This window comes from Giraffa tippelskirchi, chromosome 4 (assembly GCF_054371585.1).
Source record: "Giraffa tippelskirchi isolate mGirTip1 chromosome 4, T2T-mGirTip1v1.2.pri, whole genome shotgun sequence".
In the NCBI taxonomy this organism is placed as follows: Eukaryota; Metazoa; Chordata; class Mammalia; order Artiodactyla; family Giraffidae; genus Giraffa; species Giraffa tippelskirchi.
The window spans coordinates 118,787,412-118,795,041 of record NC_137278.1 but is presented as its reverse complement, the minus strand read 5'-3'; the positions used below and the strand labels follow the sequence as shown (position 1 = coordinate 118,795,041).

Genomic DNA, 7,630 nt, shown 5'->3' with positions numbered 1-7,630 from the left:
CATTCAGATAGTTGAGTGATCTGTCTCTAGAAATCATTTCATCTTGAAAAGCTGAGATTCTGTGTGTGTATGCATGTGCTCCTTGTATATATACAAAGAACTTATGTATGTATACAAAGTGAGAGAGTGAAGTCGCCCAGTCGTGGCTGACTCTTTGCAATCCCGTGGACTGTAGCCCACCAGGCTCCTCCGTCCATGCGCTTCTCCAGGCAAGAATAGTGGAGTGGGTTGCCATTTCCTTCTCAGGGGATCTTCCCGACCCAGAGACTGAACCCAGGTCTCCTGCATTGCAGGCAGACGCTTTAACCTCTGAGCCACCATACAAAGGAACTTGTAAATGTATGTATATATAAATCCTTATATGTGTACACATGTTTCTCAGTAGAGAGAGATTGGAAGGAGATATCAATCTTAAAATGTTAACAATGGTGGATTTATCTATTTTATTCTTCTTAACATTTGTATTCAGATTTTTCGACAATTCTTTTCTGTTATAAGAAGCAATACAACTTATGTTTGTGTTTAGATATCTACATTATTAACCCAAGAAAATTAATGTTTTTATTCCATTATTTTAAGAGTAATATATTCATCTTCAGAACTTCTTAATCTTTACAATGAAGCTCCATCCTCATTATAGTCCATATTCCTACCTCCTCCAGTTCTGACAACCACCATGCTACTTTGTATCTCTATGAATTTGACTAATTTAAGTACCTCATATAGGAAGAATCTCAGAATTTGTCCTTTTGTGACTGGCTTATTTTTTATATATTATTTTTTATTCTCAGACATTTTTTTCTTTGTGTCATCTTTTTTTCTTTTTTTTTGCCATGCTACAGAGCATGCGGGATCCTTTGTCATTGTTCAGTCTCTCAGTTGTATCCTACTCTCTATGACTCCATGGACTGCAGCATGCCAGGTCTTCCTGTCTCCCACCATCTCCCAGAGTCAACCAAACTCATGTCCATTGAGTCGGTGATGCTATCCGACCAACTCATCTTCTGTTGCCCCTTCTCCTCCTGCCTTCAATCTTTCTCAGCGTCAGGGTCGTTTCCAATGAGTCAGCTCTTTGTATCAGGTGAAGCCTCAGCATCAGTCCTTCCAATGAATATTCAGGGCTGATTCCCTTTAGGATTGACTGGTTTGATCTCTTTGCAGTCCAAGGGACTCTCAAGAGTCTTCTCCAACACCACAGTTCAAAAGCATCAATTCCTCAGCACTCAGCCTTCTTTATGCTCAAACTCTCACTACCTGCACATGACTACTGGAAAAACTATAGCGTTCACTAAACCAACCTTTCCTGGCAAAGTAACGTCTCTGCTTTTTAATATGCTGTCTAGATTTGTCATAGCTTTTCTTCCAAGAAGCAAGCATCTTTTAATTTCATGGCTGCAGTCACCATTTGCAGTGATTTTGAAGCCCATGAAAATAGTCTCACTGCTTCCATTTTTTCCACATCTATTTGCCATGAAGTGATAGGACCAGATGCCATGATCTTAGTTTTTTGAATGTTGATTTTTAAGAAGCTTTTTCACTCTCTTCTTTCACCTTCATCAAGAGGCTTTTTAGTTCCTCATTGTTTTCTGCCATTATGGTGATATCATCTGCATATCTAAGACTATGGATATTTCTCCCAGCAACTTAATTTCAGCTTGAGCTTCATCCAGCCCAGTATTTCACATGATGTTCTTTGCATATAGGTTAATTGTGCGGGATGGCAATATACAGCCTTAACATACTCTTTTCCCAATTTTGAACCAGTTTGTTATTGGGATCCTAGTTCCTGGATAACAAACTGGATATTAGAAGTAAAGAAAGAGGAGATGAATCCTTTGACTACTAAGAAAGGGGTTCCTAGGTAGTGCTACTGGTAAAGAAGCCCCTGCGAGTGCAGGTCATGCAATGCCCAAGATGTAGATACCCTGTTGGAGGACATGGCAGCCCAATCCAGTATTCTTGCCTGGAGAATCCCATAGACACAGGAGCCTGGCAGGCTATAGCCCATCAGGTCACAAAGAGTTGAACACACCTGAAGCAACTTAGCAGGCACACACTAAGGGTCTAGCTTGGCTAACTAGGTGTGTAGTTTCATTCCAATCCCAAAGAAAGGCAATGCCAAAGAATGCTCAAACTAACACACAATTGCACTCATCTCAGACACTAGTGAAGTAACGCTCAAAATTCTCCAAGCCGGGCTTCAACAGTATGTGAACCGTGAATTTCCAGATGTTCAAGCTGGATTTTGAAAAGGCAGAGGAACCAGAGATCAAACTGCCAATATCCGTTGGATCATCGAAAAATCAAGAGAGTTCCAGAAAAATATCTACTTATATTTAAGTGTTTATAACCCTGAATTTATCACTACAGTATAGTGCTAGTAAAATGGGCAGTTTCTAAGTGGAGAGGGACATCTGAATTTCTTAAAAGCGTGTGCCTACTGTATTACTATAATTATCTACTACATTTGTTGGGATGTGCAATGCACATTTGTGCAGTGTAGTTGGATTTTCGATCAACCATTGGTTATTGGAGATATTGACTTTTATCTTTTTTTCATTTGTTTTATGTATATTGAGCATTAAACACCTTAGTTATTTTAAAAATGGTAATTAAAAGTCAGAAAGAGTCTTCTTTCCTCCATTCTTCCCTCCCTTCATCTCTTCCTTCTTTCCCTTGTTTTTTTCCCATGGTCTTTGAAAATCTGCTAGATACCCATATTTCCTAACTGGGATGCTGAGGCTGCTTCTTTCCAACTCTCCTATGCTTTCCCCTCAGAAATATCTACAGAGTTTCCACTTCTGAAGAGAGAGAAGGGCTTGGAGGCATTTTCTATGTGGTGTTTTATTTTGTTCCTCCTGTTTCTTCTCCCTTCCACCTTCCTGAGTAAAGTGATCAGCTGTAGCTACAGGGTGGGTGGAGAAAAAATAAAAATGTTCACTTACTTCTGTTGGTTCCCAGGTGATTATATTGTCATTGCCTCCCTTACTATATATATATACACACACCCCATTCTTGCTGTGGAAGCAACAACTTGCTTATCTATCAAATAATTGGACATAGAGCATTAGAGAATGCCATGTAGAAAGTTATAGAAAAATGAGGTTCTATATTTTAGCCAACGTTTTAAAAGGCATCCCTTTATCAGTGGATAATGATGCTTTTTAAATGCTTTTCTAAAATATGAATGTCGTTTCATACAGAGATTCCAAATAAAGAAATGGAGCTGAAAATTCTGATGATCCTTCCTCTTATGTTTTGTGTGTTGCTAATATTCCAAATAAAGTGTTCTATCTCTCAATTCCAGAATATTATTAAAATTCTAAAATAATTTTCTAATTTATAAGGAATCATCATATCAAAACATATCATTCAGCTGAAACAGAATTCAAAATGACTTGCTTTTATTTAGAAGGGAATAATTTATGCAACTTGGTTTTATTTGGAACTTCTTATTTCCTTTAGGAGGATATTCAAAGTCAATATTTATGCTTGTGGTCACATATTTAGGATCTAAATTCCTTTTATTTATTTTTATCTAACTTCTGCATTTTAACTAATGTTTAAAAATTATATACTTCTACATTGCAATAAGTAATGTGTTAATAAAAATACATTTATCTATCTTCAGTACTGTAATTTAAAACAAAACCATCTACATATTATAAAATTCAATACAGTGGTCTTAGGACATAAACAGGAACTTCCCTATATATGAATGATTCTTAAAACTGCAAAAAGGGATATGGTTTAATATATTAGCTAAAAACTTTACATGTTTCTCTCAGATAGAAATGTATATATGAGGATAGTATGGATTCCAGGCTGTAGTTTGAAAGAAAGCAATAGTGAAAATGAATTTCATGCCAGTAGACACTTTAAAAACTAGATTTAGCAGCAGTCACATTAGCTTAGATAATGGGAGAATTTTTCTTCATTGAAAATGCTCTGTGTCGCTTAAGAAGAACTTACTGAGGCAGCCTGCCATCTAGCTTTTTCACAGAAAAACAGGCTTACAGACTGCAGATGAGAGAGTCTGGAGCAGAGACAGTTTTAACTTAGCCATTCCTAATTTATCTCAAGCATATTCAATTCATCTTCACTGCTCTATGCACACAGAACACCAGATTGTCGTCCCTAGGGAACAGAATGCAACCGGAGATCTAGAGAGCTGTCACATTCCAAGAAATATTTAAATTGTGCTGATTTTCTTCTGGAGAACTGAGCCCAGGGAATGAAACTCTCCATCAAGTCATAGCTTTGCGGGCAATAGATCAGAGGATATTGCCAGTTTTCTAATGGATTATTGTTATCGGGCAGGTTTTCTCTGAAGGTACGTAGTTATTTTCTCAATTCATTACCCTTTTCCTGTTTATCAGGTAATGATCTAATGAGCTGGGGAGCCAAACCTGTGAAAAAGAGAAAGATCTTAGTCTGTACTGACTAAAGAATGACACTTTATGGCTGCATGTTTATAAGTGAATTATCTGATTCCTGTACTAAAGATTAGCAAGGTATAGTTTGAATTGCGTTATCAGCAAAAACAGGCAAAACCAAACCAAACCGTGCTGCAGGCTTCATTATCATAAGTTCATATGAATTCTCTTGAGGATTTTCTTTTATAGCTGCACTATATAATAAAGGGAAATACAGACTTTGGAAACTTACTTAACCTTATACATGTTTTATTCTTTTTACATAATCGTGATATTTTATCCATATATTCCAAAATACAAAACTTTGTCTCAAATGCTGTAATTGATTTTGATGTCATTGATGCTCATGACATTTGAATATATGAATGACAAGAGTATTTAAAAAAACTCTAGTAGAAGTATTCCTGAGAATATTATAGCAGTGTACTTTGTTGACTTACAGCTCTATATTTTTGAGTTTGGAATCATCATACTAAGATAAATTGCTGTAATTTTAGTTAAATACACATACTATAAGGATTTATTATCCAACTTTGTTCTGTGAAGTGGAAACCTCAATACATTTATAGAAAACATGAAACTAGCACAGTAAAATTTTAAAAGCTGACAAACTTCTGAATATTTATTAAACTAATAAAAATAGAGAAAACCTTATCTTAAACTAGAACCTAACTGTGAAATATTAAAACAGAAAGGAGTGACTTCTGTGCATGTTCCTGAAAGTTAAAGATGTATTTGTAGGAGGTTGTTCTGTGTCAGAGTGGGTGGGAGAGTAAGACAGAAAGTAAGCACATAGTAATGACAGTGAGTTTATGAAAACTGAAGAAATATTTTAAAATATCGTATGAGAGCTTTTGATGCATCTAGGTATTTTATTAATGTGTGAATTCACTCAGTGAAACCTACTGTGGCTTTGATAATTTTACATGTCAGAAATGGCTATTAGGATAGGTAGAGTAGTCGGTGCTTGTGACCTGCAACATAGTATTTGTGGACTGTTACACAGACTTTGTGACCATCAATGGGTTAATCACAGACTTGAGAGAGGAAATGGTGGCTGAGCTTCATGAAAGCACTTGTTAAATGTGTTCTAATTTCTTTGGAGCATTCGAGAGACTATTAGAAGCTTAAAGGAAACAGAGAAGGAATGAGTCACCCAAATAATAACTTTAAGTTCATTCTCTCTTATCCTCAGAGGGATTGTAAAAAGCCAAGAGTGGAAACGAAGAAGGAGATAGAGTCCTCAAAGAGTACTTTTAAGCGCTTCTTTTTTCATGAATCTTACAAGAATTGAGAAATAGGGGCTTACATTAAGGTTTCCCTATGGATTCCTCCATTTTACAAGTTTTCTCTCTCTTTTATGGAACATTTTTGCTCCACTCACTTAAGAAAAAAAAAGGAGCTTGCTTCCAGCCTGATTTCTGCCCAATAGAATGCATCTCTAATTTAACTCTCCAGAAATGTGCTCTCTGAAACTGCATACACTCCTGAGTCTCAGTTTCATCATTCTTTGAGTTATGTATGCCAAAGGATAATGTAATTTAACATTTTCTAACATTATTTTAAAATTATTATCACAATTAGCATTTCTGAAAATCTCAGACTGTGTGCAAAAGAGGGCATAAGTAGGGGAAAAAATAAATAAGGGGACATACTTTATGTTCTTTTAGAGTAAGATAATACTAATAGACAATGAAATATATTCACTTCATGTTTGAGTATGGGGCAGAAATGACAACAGCTTACAAATATATCCCTTAATTTACACTTTAGATGTTAGATAAATATAACAAAGCTGAAAATTAGGAGGAGTAGTTTCATTTTTCAGATTAGAATATTTTTTGTGTGTGTGTGATTTAACCTCCTGCTAACTTTTTCTACCACAACATGTTAATGTCTTTTACCTCCCAGAGGGTTCATTCACTTACCCAGCTATCTAAATCTGCTCATCTTCCAGGTCTAGTGCTAAAACTTGTTTTTTATTTCATCTTCTGGTGAGTTAATTGTAAAATATATTGCCATAATTTCATTTTATTAGCTGCTATTAAATATTTAATATTTATTGAGTGCCCATGATATGTTTGGTGCTTAAAAGCAATATGTAGAAAGAAAATATATACTGATATTTCTCATAAATCAGCCAGTTTATTAATATTTCAAGATTTCTAATTGGTGTCCACAGAGGAAAGCAATTATGCCTGACTCTTTAGTAGCTACTTATGTGTGTGTAAGGCATGGACAGTCCTATATTCAGTCAATAATTTGCATCCACTTTTACTGAAGATTCCAGACTAGTCATCCAGATGTTTTCAAATTCTCCCTGAACTCTGTTTTATATGTTAAAGTGTCACTGAAGACAGAATGCTTAATTGTAGGTAAGAAAAGCTAGTTTTAAATCTGTTAAGCAAATTTGTGTAGGTTAATCATCTCCTCCATACCTCTGTCTCATCGGTGGTATTATGGTATCTACTTTTTAAATTCTTGTGGGTAGTAAAGATCAGACACATTAAGTAACAAACACAGAGTTTATACACAACATATGCTTGATAAACAGTACCTGTTTTTAAAGACATTTTATTATAATTTCACATACAGAATGTTCCATTTGAAATCACCTTGACTCTTTCTTCAATGATTTGTGTATATGCATGTGTTCATTTGTTATACAGTTTCAGTAATCAAAATAATGCATTGGTTATGTGGTGATTACTTGGCACTAAAGTTCTCTATAAAGTTACTAAAGCAAGATTACTAAATTCAAGATTAGTTTGAGAAATTAGTTGGCATATTCCCCATGGCTTTCAATAGCTAACTTATCAACCATGATTTACCGGGGTTAAAAGATAGAACTATATCTCATTTTCCCACTTTTCCCTTCTCCCAAAAGATATGGAAATAGAAGACAAAACACTAAAATCCTCTTGCTCATTTTAATGTGCCCTTTTCCCCTTTCATTTGCATTTACTTTGCTATAATGACTTGTCTAGTGAGATGGCCTCAAATTCCAACTGCATATGGTAGTTCAAGCATACAAATCCACCCCTCACGGAACAAAGCAAATATATGAAAACTTTTATTAAAATAAAAGACAGCTTTTGCTTTGAAAAACTGCTAAACATTTTTTTAGTGAGAGTGAAACTGTTAAAACATAAATATTAAATCCAGCCAGATGTTGACCTTAACTGTGAGTCTGA

The 7,630-nt window shown here is 35.3% G+C and overlaps 1 protein-coding gene across 2 annotated transcripts in view; it reads left to right on the top strand.

Moving 5' to 3' along the window:
* Positions 1-4,024: 4,024 nt before the first annotated feature.
* The window catches only part of MGAT4C (MGAT4 family member C), a 793,076-nt gene continuing 789,470 nt past the window's right edge, over positions 4,025-7,630 (top strand). Inside the window, exon 1 of one of the 2 annotated variants that reach the window (XM_081587383.1) lies at positions 4,025-4,333. The gene's annotated coding sequence lies outside the window, so the exon portion shown is untranslated. The remainder of the gene's footprint in view (positions 4,334-7,630) is intronic. The other variant, XR_014081448.1, reaches the window with a different exon arrangement.